At 41.3% G+C, this 17,638-nt stretch overlaps 1 long non-coding RNA gene across 1 annotated transcript; it reads left to right on the forward strand.

The window, feature by feature from the left end:
• The first annotated feature begins 9,759 nt into the window (after window positions 1-9,759).
• On the forward strand, window positions 9,760-10,841 carry LOC113006833 (uncharacterized). The gene is made up of 2 exons (XR_003269812.1): window positions 9,760-10,436; window positions 10,511-10,841. It is a non-coding gene; the product is annotated as an uncharacterized LOC113006833 (long non-coding RNA).
• Window positions 10,842-17,638: the final 6,797 nt, after the last annotated feature.

A 17,638-nucleotide genomic window follows, 5' to 3' on the forward strand; every position in this document is an offset into this window, starting at 1 on the left:
ATATGTTGCAATATTCACATGTCATGGGGTGGTCACTTACGTGGGGTACAAAGGTGTGGTGCACCTCCAACGCTTGCAGGAAGATGGCCCTGAACCTCGTTATCATCATTCCAAACACACGCTCTATGATGGAGCGTGCCCTGGAATGGTGGCTGTTGAAGCGCTGGGCTCCCACACCTCGGACTGGCCTCTTGTAGGGTGTGATGAGGGGGAGTGGACGTTGGAGGCATGGGTACCCTCCATCTGCGAGGATGAAATGTTCTGGAGGAGGGTAGACTGACTGTCTGTACAGTGCACTGAAAAAAATAATCAGTGGCATAAACATAAAAAAATTATTGTAATCGGTTGCACGAAATTAAGTTATGTTTGGTTAACCTTAGTTTTTTATGTTATACCTGCACACATTTTTCTGGTAACACGAACATGACTTTTTTATGTTGTTGTTATGTTTTTCATTCCAGTCAAATATTTATAGAAACCACTTGTTTATCAGACATGAACTTTTTGTGTTAATTGTATTGGACTACTATGTGTTATATTGACAAGATTATTTTATGGTAAGCTTATTTTATTTTATAACAAATTTCTAATATATAATATATAATCTAATATATAATTGAGTGTTCAATAAATAAAACTAAATTAAGGCTGATCTTACTGTATGTACTGTACACTTTCTCTTCAAAGAAATAAGCAAAACATTTTTGAACAATGACCTGTATTTTTGAAAATACTACACAGTTGTAACAATGGACTTTCAATTCAAAATATACATGGGTCATATTTGTACAATGCATCTCTTGAAAAACATTCCACAACATTCCTCAAAGTTATCTGCTGTAACCTGAATTCAACATTGTGGGGCCTTATGACATCGCGCTTATGTAAAAAATAGTTTTTTAAATGTAAGAGCCATAAGGTAATATGGCAACAGGGGTGTAATTATTAAAATGACACAAAGAAGAGACTTAAAATAACATTATAACCCACAGGCACAAAACCAAGAGACCTAAACTGATTAGTATTGGCTTGCTTCTATCACTAAACATCACAATCACTAATACTACACGATGTCTGTTTGTAGTGGTGCACCTTGGGAACAAAATTGCAAACTGGTGAAATTGGTGTAAGGCACCATTTCCATTGAGAAAAATGGACATTCAAAGTTTGAATTTTTTTTTAAAAGAGCCATGGCTTGAAAAGTGAAAACTGCAGTAATAAAGGCCCCAAGTTGAAAAGTGCCAGAAAAATAAGTTTCACCATGTACTGCAACTTTACCAGTGCTGGCTTAATGGTACATATTCGAAGAGGTAAACATGTTGTTCCCACATCATAACTGGAAAACTGTTCAATCGTACAGTCTGGTCCTGAAAACCTGGGCCTTCTTTGAAAGGCTGTTCCTTTTGAGCTCCATAACCAGTTTCTATAATACCTCGAAGGTATACTTTTCCAGTGGGTAGGTGAGGTTCAAAGTGTACATTAGTCCAAACAGCATTGCAGCTGCTAGGGTATGGTTATCCAAATCCTGCCAGACTCTCTGGCCTTCAAGAACTATCCCGATGTCCTCAGGGCTGCCATTGGCATCTCTTGACTTTATGATGTAAATTCCCATGGTTGTTTCCTTATTAGATCGTTGGATAATGGCTTCATCTGTGGCCTAGAAAATGCAGAATTCCAAAATTTAATTAAACAGAACACTGGTCAAAGAACATTATACCAAATCTTATTTCAATCTGTGTCACTATTCCAAAAAATGTTAACATTAACACATTAGGTGAACAAAAATGGATTCATTACAGCATGTGACTTGAGTCCTCAGAATGCTTAAAAAGGTAATGAAATGAAATCTCCATGCAAAGAAGCAGAATACTGTCAGAGCATAGAGAGGTGTTCAACTATGAACTCCACACATAGTTCTAATGCAGGTAAAAGAAGAAAAAAAACGCACCCATGGTAAATTGTGAAAAACCCAGGTGATTTTCAACATACTCCTGGCATAGAGTGACAAGCAGCATTTTGTTAAAATTATTATTTTCTCTAAAGTGTATACACAAATTAATTTTTTTCTTACCTGGGCCGTGGGCTCCAGAATGTTCTGAAGTCTTCTTCCTATTTGGCCTCATCGCCTTTTGAAGACCTTTATTAGTTTGTCAGATAGCACATCTATCTGCGAGAGTAATCTGGACTGCAGTGGCATGGTGGTAATGCGCTTAAACTCTGCATTTATCTAAAAAGAGAAGTTGTCACATAAAAATGCTGTCAAAATCTCAAATCTTACAAGGTTACATCCACACAAAGTTGTTATTTTTTGTCATATTACTATTTATTAGCTATGGGTCCCATGTTTCCTTTCCTGCAAGGGGGTGACTGTCCCCTGCAAACCCATCTTCTCCAGTATAGTCCTGATCACACCTGAAAAATAAGAGCAGACAGAAACGTTGGCAACTATGTTGATCCCCACATCCGGACGTTTGCACAGCAGCACGCCAGAGTGATACCGAATGGACATCACAGGTTCTGTGCAGCATGAGGGTTAATGAAACTACACTCATATATGGGTGTGAATTGATTTGTTCTTGTACCTCCATGCCACAGTGGCAGAATTCTTCACCGCAGTGAAGAGGTGGTCGTTTTCGCCTTGCAATCTGATGAGGAGAGTTGTTTGCTCTTTGTTCCCTGCAACGTATCACAAAATGATTAATTAGCAAGATATAACGTAGCTGTATGAGAGTGGCAATGCATGACAAACTGCTGGGGTCACCATACTAGTTCAAGTGCAATCTATCACGGGGATTCTATGGATTATAAGCTAAACACAGGCATATGCCCAGAGACTACCAACAGAACCGCTATGGGGGTTTAACTTTTGTAACACCAGATTTTCAAGTACTTACATGTGAATGCAGATTCCTCTCCCACTGTCACGCCCGGTTTGCCCGCCATTGTTCCGGTCCAAAATGCTTCTACTGGTTTGGAATTTATGCGGCAGGTGGCCCGCAATGAATCCTGGGATATAGTAGGACATGAAGGATACATCGGACCCATCCTTAGAATTCAGGGCAAAGTAGGATGCATTTGTCGCCACATTTTGAGTACTCTTTGAATTCGGACAGCCTTCGCCACGTCGCTGTGACGTCATTGCCTCCAAATGTGGCATTGGCGCATCCTTCCCCAGAATTCGGACACGGCTAACCCTCAAATTTGCGGAGAGGTAGGACGCATTTGTCGCCACATTTTGAGTGCTCTTTGAATTCGGACAGCCTTCGCCACGTCGCTGTGACATCATTGCATCCAAATATGCCATTTTAAGCATCCTTCCCCTGAATTCGGACACAGCCACTGTGTTGGAAGGACGAGCAATTCTGAAAAGTAGCTCAAAAGAAAAAGGACGGTATAGAGACAGGTTGTGTCCAGATGCAAAGAGACTGTAATTGCAAAAAAAAAATAGCGTGCATTGGAAATGTGGACCCGTATGAAATCCGGCAGTGGAGTAGAAACCCTGAAGACCAAACCACTATTGACTTAGCATGATCTATTCTTGTACCTTGTTTGCAAAGTCAGCGCATACACAGAGCACCAATTTCGCCATTATAAATCTCTGGAGGCCCACATCCAATTCACCAAGGACTGGGTACAATTGTGAGTACGCCGTCATTCAAACAAAGGTAAGTCAGCCTGAGTACTGCGAATAAAATGCGTTTGATTTCCCTCTGAACATTCAGATTAGTGCAAGCATAAATTCATTCATGAGGGGGAGATTACAGTAAGAACATGTGGAAGCTCTGTTAGATGGATAACATAGTGAGTTCAGTGCACTGATGTGACATTGTTCTGAAGGATTGTAAATAATTTGCATTTACTGATTATGTACTTACTAATTACCACTGTTCAAAAGTTGAATAAAGAAACAAACAAATGCTTGCCTATTTTTAATTAAAACCACTTTATAGAACATCACATCAGTTATAATGTAGAATCAATGTCATGTATAATTTACAAATGACAAAATGTTTACATAAAGTCATGACAGCATTTATATAATATCACCCAGTAATAGCATTCTGTAATTTACTGTGTCTTTTGAAAATGTATCACTACATATACAGCACAAGACTTTTAAGAGTATTTAACAAGGGCATTTTCCCTGGTTTTACCAACACACTGGGGCACATGTTCACCAAAACGCAGCAAACCTTTGCCATTTTATCCAGAAAGGTCACCTTTTCACCCTCACATGGAAGAAGTAATCTGATTGGTATGTAGCATGTACAAAGATTTCGTAGTGAACCATGTGTAGTGTTGGATTTCTTTCATTCATTTCATAGGCTGGTTTGCCTGCAATAATGCCAAATAATTAGCAACTCTAGAAATAAAGGTAGTTCTGCATGTTTGTTCTAATTTGCTATGACCTCAGAGTGCATTGAAAATAAAAAGAGTAATATGAACTTATTTAGAACTTACCAGAATGAAAATACTGAAGCACACCAACAGATATCTGTGGATGGTAGAGAACTGAATATCAGCTCGTCTCACAGCTGCTATCCAGGCTAGACACCTTCTTTTGGTAACATCCAACACATAAGCTCCCTCATGATGCTTCCAGGTGAGGAAACAATGAAAAGAGAGCCCATTTTCAAGCTTATTCCCTTGCCGGTAGTGCAATCTAACATTACAACCGATCACACAGCAAATTTGTTTGGCCTGCTAATATAGCGCCTCAACCAAAAATCCTGGCTATGCCCCATCCGGTAAGATCACACTCCAGAGCCCTATTAACGTACAGATCTAGAAAGAAGACGCTGCATTTTTAACTCTGAGGGAGATGGAGAATGAGCCTATTTCCAAAAAAACAAAAGTGGAGTGTGTTCCTTTAAGTACTATATTGTATATATTGTCAAAAACTAAAGTGTACATAGCAGTTGTTGTATCTTGTTTACTGTATCACTGACAGATAATTTCAAAGTCAAGTGAACGCTACAGTGAACGTGAGATACTGTGTAATGTGAAATACTGTAAGAAAATGAATAAACAACCTAATTCTTGCTAAACCTTTGACTCTGTTTTGTTTGAATCCAACTGTTTTTTGCAGATGTACATGAAACATGTTACTTTTAGTATTATTATTGTTATCATCATCATCATTATTGCACTAAATACATTTTAAATAAAGGATACTTTGATATACATTCTACTGTAAGGTTGGAAATGTATTTTCTTCACTCTGAAATATCTTTTGAAATGGATTTTGGTTTGAAAAAAAATATATTTTCAATTTCAATTTTTGAGCATCACAAATACAACATATATTTACCATATATTTGAAATATATTTTGGCCAGGAAAAATGTATTTTTTTACCGTATGGGTTTGTAGTTAATACCCGTACTGAACCAGAAGTACAGATACCTGTGTTAAAAAAAAATACTCCAGTAAAAGTTAAAGTAATGAATCAATTTCATTACTCAACCAAAGATGAAAAAGTACATTGTGGTATGAAAGACCCAAGGCACACAGCGTTGACAGTACATGGATGCTTTACTTACAATGTGATAATTGCTTGTGCTGCTGCCTCGCTTGTCATGAACTGTGTGTGAGGGAGGCACGATTGGACCCAAAATGCAGACTCAGTGGGCAGGACTTAACACAAAAGCACAGCTTTATTGCTGGAATGTCAAAGAAACAAAACTGAACTGGAGATTACAGGAACCTAAACCAACAAATGGAACACACAGCAAGGTATGAGGGAGATAGCAACACTGGACAGAGGGAGACACAGAGATAAATACACACAAGGGCAAACAAGGGAACAAACCACAGGAGGAAAGAAACTTGATTTAAAATAAGAAAAAAAAAACATAAGAAAAATCAAACACAGCTGAATGTGATCTAACTAAGAGTCAGGGGGAACAAAACTGAACATTATGTACACCAGACAGGAGACTATCAAAGTAAAACAGGATGCACTGAGACGTAGACTAATTCATACAACATGACATGGGAGGTAGGAGGAAAGAACACTCAGGGAAGTTAGATGGACTAGGGAGATAAGGAAGGAAATAAGACAGAGAGAGAGTGAGGGAGCAGAGAACCAAGAGGGAGAGAGCGGGAGCAAGAAATGATGAGCTGGGGAAACATGGAAAAACATGACAGACAGGGGCGAAATGGAATTAACATAAGGAGGGGGAACATGGGAACGGAAAAGGGAAACAAGACACAAGGACACACAAACACACATACAGGGAGTGCAGAATTATTAGGCAAGTTGTATTTTTGAGGAATAATTTTATTATTGAACAACAACCATGTTCTCAATGAACCCAAAAAACTCATTAATATCAAAGCTGAATGTTTTTGGAAGTAGTTTTTAGTTTGTTTTTAGTTTTAGCTATTTTAGGGGGATATCTGTGTGTGCAGGTGACTATTACTGTGCATAATTATTAGGCAACTTAACAAAAAACAAATATATACCCATTTCAATTATTTATTTTTACCAGTGAAACCAATATAACATTTCTGACATTCAAAAACAAAACAAAAATAAATCAGCGACCAATATAGCCACCTTTCTTTGCAAGGACACTCAAAAGCCTGCCATCCATGGATTCTGTCAGTGTTTTGATCTGTTCACCATCAACATTGCGTGCAGCAGCAACCACAGCCTCCCAGACACTGTTCAGAGAGGTGTACTGTTTTCCCTCCTTGTAAATCTCACATTTGATGATGGACCACAGGTTCTCAATGGGGTTCAGATCAGGTGAACAAGGAGGCCATGTCATTAGTTTTTCTTCTTTTATACCCTTTCTTGCCAGCCACGCTGTGGAGTACTTGGACGCGTGTGATGGAGCATTGTCCTGCATGAAAATCATGTTTTTCTTGAAGGATGCAGACTTCTTCCTGTACCACTGCTTGAAGAAGGTGTCTTCCAGAAACTGGCAGTAGGACTGGGAGTTGAGCTTGACTCCATCCTCAACCCGAATAGGCCCCACAAGCTCATCTTTGATGATACCAGCCCAAACCAGTACTCCACCTCCACCTTGCTGGCGTCTGTGTCGGACTGGAGCTCTAAGCCCTTTACCAATCCAGCCACGGGCCCATCCATCTGGCCCATCAAGACTCACTCTCATTTCATCAGTCCATAAAACCTTGGAAAAATCAGTCTTGAGATATTTCTTGGCCCAGTCTTGACGTTTCAGCTTGTGTGTCTTGTTCAGTGGTGGTCGTCTTTCAGCCTTTCTTACCTTGGCCATGTCTCTGAGTATTGCACACCTTGTGCTTTTGGGCACTCCAGTGATGTTGCAGCTCTGAAATATGGCCAAACTGGTGGCAAGTGGCATCTTGGCAGCTGCACGCTTGACTTTTCTCAGTTCATGGGCAGTTATTTTGCGCCTTGGTTTTTCCACACGCTTCTTGCGACCCTGTTGACTATTTTGAATGAAACGCTTGATTGTTCGATGATCACGCTTCAGAAGCTTTGCAATTTTGAGACTGCTGCATCCCTCTGCAAGATATCTCACTATTTTTGACTTTTCTGAGCCTGTCAAGTCCTTCTTTTGACCCATTTTGCCAAAGGAAAGGACGTTGCCTAATAATTATGCACATCTGATATAGGGTGTTGATGTCATTAGACCACACCCCTTCTCATTACAGAGATGCACATCACCTAATATGCTTAATTGGTAGTAGGCTTTCGAGCCTATACAGCTTGGAGTAAGACAACATGCATGAAGAGGATGATGTGGACAAAATACTCATTTGCCTAATAATTCTGCACTCCCTGTAAACACAAACACATAGAGAGGGACGCAGGGGTTTGAAACAAGGTAAACCTTGTCAGGTCCTGGCATCATACTTAAGTAGGGTGGCATGAAAGTGTGATGGAGAACAGCTGTGTTAGCTAGCCTCCCTTGACACCACACCTTGAACTAACTGCTCCACCCCTCCCCTGCAGATGAGCCACAAACCACACCCCTGTTTGGAGAGATATGAACAGAGGGTGAAAGACCGTTTCCTGCTAATGTACACAAGTGGGTTGTCGACCCCCCTTACCTGCTGGGACAAAATGGCCCCCAGCCCTCCGTTCAAGGCATCAGTCTACAGAATAAAAAGGAGGAAGAAGTTAGGTGTGTAGAGCAGCGGTCCCCAACCCCCTCGGACCGGTACCGGTCCGTGAGTTGTTTGGTACCGGGCCGCGAGAGTTGAGGCTCAGGTGTGAAATGTATGGTTTTCAGGGTTTTTATCGGTTTTCAGCGTTATTTTATTATCGTTTTTATCGTTAACTTGGTTTTCCTGGGTCTTTTCACGTGTGTTATGAATAAATCTTCTTTTTTTCGGTACCGGTACTAGTTTTATTTTGTTGTATTTATCCGCGACACCTTAAAGGCCGGTCCGTGAAAATATTGTCGGGCATGAACCGGTCCGTGGCGCAAAAAAGGTTGGGGACCGCTGGTGTAGAGCAAGGGTTCCCCACAGAAAGCCTTCTTCACCTGCAAGAATGCCATGTGGCACTGCTCAATCCACTCCAGTGGACCTGATCTTGGCAACCCTTTTGGGTGAGATCACCCAGGGGCCTGATCATGTCCACAAAGCCTGGCGGTAGTAACCAACCAGCCCCAAGAACCGCCTTGCATCCTTTTGGTCATTGGACGTGGGCAGGATGCAATGGCTGGTGCTTCATCCATTTATAGGCCCACCTGCTTGCCATCAAAGTGGTACCCCAGACACATAGTCCATGAGCCGTTGGAAGATGGCTGGCGTCTCAAAATGGTGTTCTATGAGACTGGTTCAGCTGGGCAGAGGGGAGAACACATCTGCAAAACCTTGTTGCAATGCAACAACATCCACTCTCTGGATTTGTGTGAGATGGTCATCACAATGGAGGGAGGCAGGAATGGTGGAATTTAGGACCTCTGACCCCAGATCATCTATCGCCTTCACCAGACTCAGCAGAGAAGTGATTTCAGCCTCTCTCCTTGCTTTAAGGAGATTGAGATGATATATCTGTGTGGCCTCCCCTGTCTGACTGTACCACTTCACAGTCCATGTCCCCCCCCTACCGTGTGACAGCAAAGGGTCCTTGCCACCCGTGGGGGACATTTAAAAGCGCAAGTTACTGGTGAGTAACTTTGAGCTAGAAGAAGGGAGTAATACAAGCACTTTATCTCCCAGCAAAAATTGCCTGAATCTAGACCCTCTGTTGTACAGGTGGTGCTGACATTGCTGGTCTCGAGCAAATTTTTTCGTAACAACCTCCCCAAAAGTGTGCAGCTTTACTCTCAGGTCAAGAATGTATTGAATTTAATTTTTAACCTGGCTCAGACCTTCTTCCCAGCTTGCTTTAATCAGGTCCAAACCCTGTGACTTTCTGCTGAGCAATAACTCCAGCTTAACTGTGGAGGCCTGGGCACCTCCCGCACTGCAAAAAATAGCTGCGTTCATTTTTGTGAATGGGGTTATGAATCATGGACTTTAAAGTTATATTAAGCTGCTCCACCAGCCCATAAGCCGGAGGGTGGTAGACACTGATCCGAACAAATTTAATGCCCAAAAAATTCATATAGCTGCTTTAGTATACAAGACATGAACCATGTGCCCTTGTCAGTCAGTATCTCTTTTGGAATGCCAACTTGGGAGATGACCTGAAACAGCGCCTGCGCCATACCAGAAGTGGTCCTCAGCGGCACTGCTTTGGGTTATCACATTGCATAATCCACCAGAACCAATACAAAGCAATATTCACTTGCACTCTGGTGAAATGGCCCGATGATCTCCATGTCAATGTACTAAAATATGACCTCCATTAAGGGTAACGGCTGCAAAGGTGCTTTTGGGATGGCTGGCTGGTTAACCAGCTGACACTAATGCCCAGCCAATAAAATGGCTCAATTATTTGCTCCAGAGTTTTATCATGTGCCATATGCCATAATGAGCCACTTGAAAAATCATTTCCCGTTGGCTTTTAGTTTGCCAGTGAAAATCTAAATGATTTGAAAAAGGCTTGAGGAAAGTGTTGTGGTCAGATGAAATCAAATCCACCTCTTTGGCATCAGCTTAACCTACTGTGTTCAGAGGAAGAGAAATGTTGGGTACAAAGAACAGCATCCCCACAGTCAAGCACTGAGTTGGAAACATTATGTTTTGGGGCTGTTATTATTATTATTATTATTGCTAAGGGTACAGGAAGACTTCACAATGGACGGGGCCATATTCTGTAACATCTTGGATTAGATGTTACAGAACATCTACTCTCCTTGACAATGTCACAAAAGCTCAAGGCAATAAAGGTGTCATGGTCTGTGGAATGCGTGATGCTCGGGTAGCCACACCCCCGGGCTGGGCCATCACTAGCACACCTGCTCTCCATCCCGGTGATTACACGGAGATCCACTTAATCCGGCGCTGACGGATGCTCCACGCCAGTCCGTAGTCATCCCCACAGTGGTAACCAGACTTCCACGAAAAGTGTGCATTCTCTTCTGCTTGGAACTTTGTTTAACCTGCCTACTTCTGTCCAGATTTCTACTCGGCGTCTGCTACCTGCCTGTCCTCCGGCTCAACTGGATCTCGCGGCGCTCACCTGGCCCACTCGCCATTCCACGGACTTCCTGCCCCCACGGACTGCCACACTTCCCTCCCGAGCTCCCACGGTTCCGTTCTATCGTAAGCCCCTACTCTAACTCAGTCCTGATATGTTCTCCCCGCTTCCTGGCTCCCTAGTAATCATCTCCCCTTTCTATTGCAGCCCCCCTTCCTCGTGTCATTGTTTCCCCGGATTTTTAGTTTCTGTTTTGCTCTCTACTTTCCCCGGGTCGCCTTTCGTTGTTTTAATAAAGTGTCTTTTTGTTAGCTCGGAGTCTGCGCCTGGATCCTTTCGTGCCCACGCACCACGGCGCATGACAAAAGGATTAGCAAAAGAAGCAGCACATTAAGCTCATGGAGTGAGCTTGGCAGTTTGTAGACCTCAAAATGATTCAAATGTATTCTTTTTGAATTTTTAAGCCTACTGAATCATCAGGTAAAAGTAACTTAGAAAGCAGATTCAAAACTAATTCAGATCCATAATAAAGCTTGTGTTTATCTATACTGGTTCTTAAACTGATGGGTGCAACACACACAATACTCTGGGTCCTCATAGAGAAATTGTTATTGCTCTTTCCACTATGGAATCATCTGATAGACTAGATAAAGAGTGCTTTATCCTTTATGCTCTCTCCTTTCTTTTGACTACAGGAGAACAATCACAGTAATTATTCATGATGTCCAGACTGTCACTTCTGTAATCAGGGCCTGTCACTCTTCAGAGTGAGGAGGCTGTTCCTTTGGAACGTTCCACATTCAAGGTCCATTAACTGTGAGCAGCCACACTGCTTCACTCTTTTATCCCATGCCCTTGAAAGAAAACAGCTTGAGTACTTTCAAATACTGAGAAGGTGTGGATTTATCCCTAAATGAAATATATAGTGGCTTGCAAAAGTATTCGGCTCCCTTGAACTTTTCCACATTTTGTCACATTACAGCCACAAACATGAATCAATTTTATTGGAATTCCACTTGAAAGACCAATACAAAGTGGTGTACACGTGAGAAGTGGAATGAAAATCGTACATTTTTTACAAATAAATAAATGAAAAGTGGGGTGTGTGTAATTATTCAGCCCCCTTAGTCAATACTTTGTAGAACCACCTTTTGCTGCAATTACAGCTGCCAGTCTTTTAGGGTATGTCTCTACCAGCTTTGCACATCTAGAGACTGAAATCCTTGCCCATTCTTCTTTGCAAAACAGCTCCAGCTCAGTCAGATTAGATGGACAGCGTTTGCGAACAGCAGTTTTCAGATCTTTCCACAGATTCTCGATTGGATTTAGATCTAGACTTTGACTGGCCCATTCTAACACATGGTTATGGTTTGTTTTAAACCATTCCATTGTTGCCCTGGCTTTATGTTTAGGGTCGTTGTCCTGCTGGAAGGTGAACCTCCGCCCCAGTCTCAAGTCTTTTGCAGACTCCAAGAGGTTTTCTTCCAAGGTGTGTATAGAGTGATGTACAGTGTTATTTTTCCGCCACACATAGCGTTTTGCATTTTGGCCAAAAAGTTCCATTTTGGTCTCATCTGACCAGAGCACCTTCTTCCACATGTTTGCTGTGTCCCCATTTTTGGGGGTGCCTGGCTTAAAACAGGACATGTTAGCTGCATTTAACCTTCAGTTACTCTTTATATAGTTAGGTAGGAGTCAGACCATGTTTCTTTTTAGCTGAAAAACATTACACCCAGGTAACCTGCAGTGTTGAAAGCGTGTTTTCCGACAATGTTTGCTACCCTACAATCTGTCCTGCTCTGTAGTAAATTCAGCGACATTTGACCGTCCTGTTGCTCCCATTGAAATGTATACAGCCTATTTAAAATCTAAAACTTTAAATTGTCCGCCGCCTACTGTTGTTACCACTGTCCTGTTTGAAATGGATACTAACTAGCTAACTGACTGAATGCCCATTAACCTTATAACTCCTGTTGTGTGTGTGTTTGTGTACAGAGAGACAGCCAGGTTCATGATGGATATAAGGAAGTTTTTTCAAAAAAAGGAGCCACATTCAGGTAAAAGTGTAAGATCAAATGATCCATCAATCAAGAATAATGTTGGATCAGTGTTTCAATGTTTATATCTTTTATTAGATGTTCATGTGGTTTGATTATTTGCCTTTTGGTTGAAAGTAGACTGAGAGAGGACTTTTTGTTAGTGATCTTAATAGAATCAACTAATTGAATACAATCTATTTATGTATGATTGTCAGTCCAAAGAGGGAGAGAGGAAAGAGGGGAAGGTCAGGAAGAACCAGGTAAGAAAACAGACAGGGAATAGTGACAGGCACAACAGCAACTGTTAAACTGACAAAGAGAAAAAACCTGATTTTACTCACACAATCTGAAAGTTGTGTTCTCCCGATATTAAAGCTGCTATACAGAATCTGCAAAACAAACTAGGTTGAAACATTTTTGACCATCTTTAACAACATTCCAACATAACTTAAAATTGATTGGGGAGATTAAAATTAATGATATATTTTTATGTGGTTCAGCCACAACTCTACTAAAACCTCAGCCAGTAATAGGTAGGCCAACTTTTGGACCGTCCAGTTGTCTGTATGACTGCCGCAGTACGTACATCACATTTGCACACTATCAGAAAGTGCCAAACAGCCCTGGTGGAGTGAGGAGCTGTAAAGAGAAGCAGAGTGCTCTGTTTATATTCTAAAAATGTTTTAAGCTTGTTTCAAAGATTCTGTACTGCAGCTTTAAATGTTTTCCAAAAGCACACATACACTTAACTTATCAGTGTTTCTCAAACTTTTTACAGTGTGTACCACCTGATAAAAAAAATGTCAAGCTCTCCCAAGGACCACGATGAAAGCATGAAAGTCATAAAGCTTACAACACAAAATTAGTATTATTAAATTAGTAAAATTAGTATCTGCAATAAAGATTTTTTCATACATTGTATACATTCTACCACAGGCAAAGTTGCCTCCATTTTTATAGTTTTTATATTAATATTTTGTAATAATTTATTTGTAATAATTGATTCTGTTTTGGGAGTGTATTTTTATGTATCTGTATTATATTATACATACACATTAAAAGTGAATCTCTGTCCAAAAAAATGCACTCAGTTTACTTTTTACTCACTATGAGTATCATTCATTATTCTCCCCCAGTAATTAAGGTTAGGATATGTATTTTTTTTTTTATTCCAATCCATTCTTCTTTGGCAGCATTTAAATAACCTTTATCAGATTTGATGGTTTTGTTACAGACTTTTCAAAAAAGTGTTTTGCTTTTCTTTCACAAATGTTGGATTAAATTGTGTTAAAATGTACAAAACAGTGATGTCATGTTTTGTGACGAGGACCCAGGCACAGAGAGACTTGATGAATTTAAGAATCTTATGATTTAATAAAGAAATTTGCAGACTTGCAGAGAGATGGTAAAATTATGATGACTGATAATGGAGACGAAGACAACAGATGATGAGGACAGGGAGGAACAGGGGTTTAAATGCACCAAAGTGACAGCCAGAGAGAACTCAAGACAACATTTAAGGATGCAGGGACTGACAGAGACAGGTTTATCTTGCCTGGCTGGGCCGCTCTCTGGGTGGGTTTACAGGTGTGCCATACTCCTTCCATTTCAGAATGATCGCTTGAACAGTGCTCCGTGGGATGTTCAAGGATTGGGAAATCTTTTTGTAGCCTAAGCCTGCTTTAAATTTCTCAATAACTTTATCCCTGACGTGTGTGTGTGTGTGTGTGTGTGTGTGTGTGTGTGTGTGTGTGTGTGTGTGTGTGTGTGTGTGTGTTCGTTCTTTGGACTTCAGTGTTGTTGCTCCCAATATTCTCTTAGACAACCTCTGAGGCTGTCACAGAGCAGCTGTATTTGTACTGACATTAGATTACACACAGGTGCACTCTATTTAGTCATTGGCACTCATCAGGCAATGTCTATGGGCAACTGACTGCACTCAGACCAAAGGGGGCTGAATAATTATGCACACCCCACTTTTCAGTTATTTATTTGTAAAAAATGTTTGGAATCATGTATGATTTTCATTCCACTTCTCACGTGTACACCACTTTGTATTGGTCTTTCAAGTGGAATTCCAATAAAATGTATTCATGTTTGTGGCTGTAATGTGACAAAATGTGGAAAAGTTCAACGGGGCCGAATACTTTTGCAAGCCACTGTAGGTGGGTACTATGTTATGATTAATGCCATGAATGTTTCCAAGCCAGGAAATGACACGTGAGACCTCTCAAAAGCAGTTACGTTAACCATTCGATTGTTCTTTGACCAGTAAATAGCACTATTCATGGCAGCAACACGCGTGTCACAAATTTAGAGGATCATCATTTAGCCTGGAGAAATAGTTTGCTGCTTTATAAGAAAGCCCTCCGCAAAGCCAGAACATCTTACTATTCATCACTGATTGAAGAAAATAAGAACAACCCCAGGTTTCTCTTCAGCACTGTCGCCAGGCTGACAAAAGGTCAGAGCTCTTTTGAGCCAACCATCCCTTTAACGTTAACTAGTAATGACTTCATGAACTTCTTCACAAATAAAATTTTTATCATTAGAGAAAAAATTACCAATAATCATCCCACAGATGTAATATTATCTACAGCTATTGATGTTAAGTTAGACTCTTTTTCTCCAATTGATTTTTCTGTGTATAGGATAAAGGTCTAATCATCTCTTAGTTTACTCAGATTGCACAGAGTGTATATTTGTTAATAATTTGAATCATTTTGGATAAGGATAAGTGTAAGATAATGGGGAATTTCAGTTTTTACTTTATAATTTGTTTAGTGTAAGATTTACAGTTAAATTGTATTTTTTTTCTTGCCTTATTTAATTTTTATGTACTGTTCCTTTAACACACGGTAACTGTGCACGGGGGGAGGGTTGGCGACAGGCAGTGTGGAGCAACGGGGGCTTTAACTAGCTGTGGAGAAAAACAGTTTCTTACCGTGTTTGCAGTGTACTGGAACATTCAAATGGATCACTGTAATTCAAAACTGTGGAAATAAATGTTTGCCTGTTTGTTTTTCGACTACAAGCGGACTTTGTGGATTATGTTCAACTGCACTAAGACACGCGTACGGCCCGACTACCAGCTAGTGCTTCCGCGGTAATATTCGTAAGAAACTGTCTCCTCGCGGCCGCAGTCTTCGGATTGGAAATGTAACTGCAACACATGGACATGAAATACGAGGAGAGGATTCACCAGTCAGCCCTTCAGCACAGAAAGTAAGTGCAGTTACTCGTGGACACGGAGGAGATTGGGGAGTTAGCTGTATTGAGCTCCCAGCTAAGTGGAACAAACTAATGGGAGAATCATGGAAGATGATAAAGATTCAGCAACAGTGGAAAAGCGGAAGGTGAAGCCTACAGCTAAGGTGATGGAGGATGCATTACAAAGGAAAATAGGCTCAAGAAAGGCTAAGCTGGGTCAGCTAACAGAGAAAAAGAATGAGATGCTGCAGTTAATGGAGGATGATGGCAATGTGGAAATAGTTAAAACCAAGTTGTCTACAGAATTTAATCACATCTTTGGAGAGTTTTGTGAACTGAATAAATCTGTAAAGGGGCTCTTTCAGCAAGCTGTGTCAAGAGAGGACATGGATAATGATCAGCAGCATTGGTTTGAGCCCAAAGCAGATGCAATGAGAAGCTTTGTTGACAACGTGGATGCTTGGATATAGGAAGTCCATCAACGTACGAAGGAAGCAAAAATGGCTGATGAGAGTGTTCAGCCCACTGACAGCATATCAGTAGCAGCATCTAGGAAGTCTAGAATGTCCAAAAGCAGCACTGGCCAATCTTCAGCATCTTCAGCTCGCTTGAAGGCAGAATTGGAGAAGGCTACACTCTTGGCACAGGCAGCAGCTTTAAAGGAACGGCGAACTTTGGAGGAGCAAGAAGCTAAACTTAAGGCTGAGAAGGAAGAGCTTGACTTACGAACTGCTTTAGCAGCAACTGATGCTAAACTTAAGATTTTGCATAGGTTTGAGGGATCAGATGTGTCACATAGGGATGACAAATTATCTTTCGTCCAAATGCAGCCAGCTAGGGTACAGACTGATCATCACAGAGTGACTATTGAGGATTGTGGTGGTGAGCAAAACAGGATGCCCATCATCCAGCCTCAATCAGCTAACACTGTACAGGTCAATCAGCCAGTTATCAGAAAGAACAGCCATTGTTTTTCAGGCAACAGTTCTGCTCACTCAACGGGCGTGGAAGCTTCACAGACGTTGATGCAAAGACAGAACGACATTGCAGAAGTCCTTGCAACGCAACAAAGACTTTCTACTCTACCTCCTCAGAACATTTCCATCTTTAGTGGGGATCCATTGGAATATAGACTGTTTATCAGAGCCTTTGAGCATGGAGTGGAGTGTAAAACAGAAAGCAGAAAGGATCGTCTTTGCTTCTTGGAGCAATACACTTCTGGACAGCCCAGGGAGCTAATACGCAGTTGTCTGCACATGGATCCAGAAAAGGGCTACTGTGAAGCAAAAAGGCTCCTGAAAGAGCACTTTGGCAACGAATACAGGATTTCTGTGGCATACATAAACAAGGCTCTAGGCTGGCCTCCAATAAAGGCAGAAGATGGTGAAGCCCTCAGCGCATTGGCACTATTCCTCACCAGCTGTGGGAATGCAATGTCAGACATGGAGTACATGGAGGAGTTGGATAATGTTGCCAACATGCGTGCCATTGTGAATAAGCTACCGTACAACCTCAGGGGAAGGTGGAGGAGTGTCGCCTTTGAAATAGAGGAGACAGAAGCTCGGCGGTCTAAGTTTATGGACCTTGTCAAGTTTATTAACACGCAGGCTGAAGTAGCATTACACCCAGTGTTTGGAGATATAAAAGACAGCAACAAGGCACCAACCAAGTCTCCACCAAATGTCACTTTAGGGAGGAAGAGTGGCAAGACCATTTTCACAACAACAGCCACACCTGTAAACCACTCGGGCAGCATCGATGCAGAGGCAAAGGGAGGCAAAAAGGGACTCACTAATCCTATCTCCGCATTCAAAACACCATGTTTGTTTTGCCACAGTGAACATACCATGGCACAATGC

This window comes from Astatotilapia calliptera, chromosome 15 (assembly GCF_900246225.1).
Source record: "Astatotilapia calliptera chromosome 15, fAstCal1.2, whole genome shotgun sequence".
In the NCBI taxonomy this organism is placed as follows: domain Eukaryota; kingdom Metazoa; phylum Chordata; class Actinopteri; order Cichliformes; family Cichlidae; genus Astatotilapia; species Astatotilapia calliptera.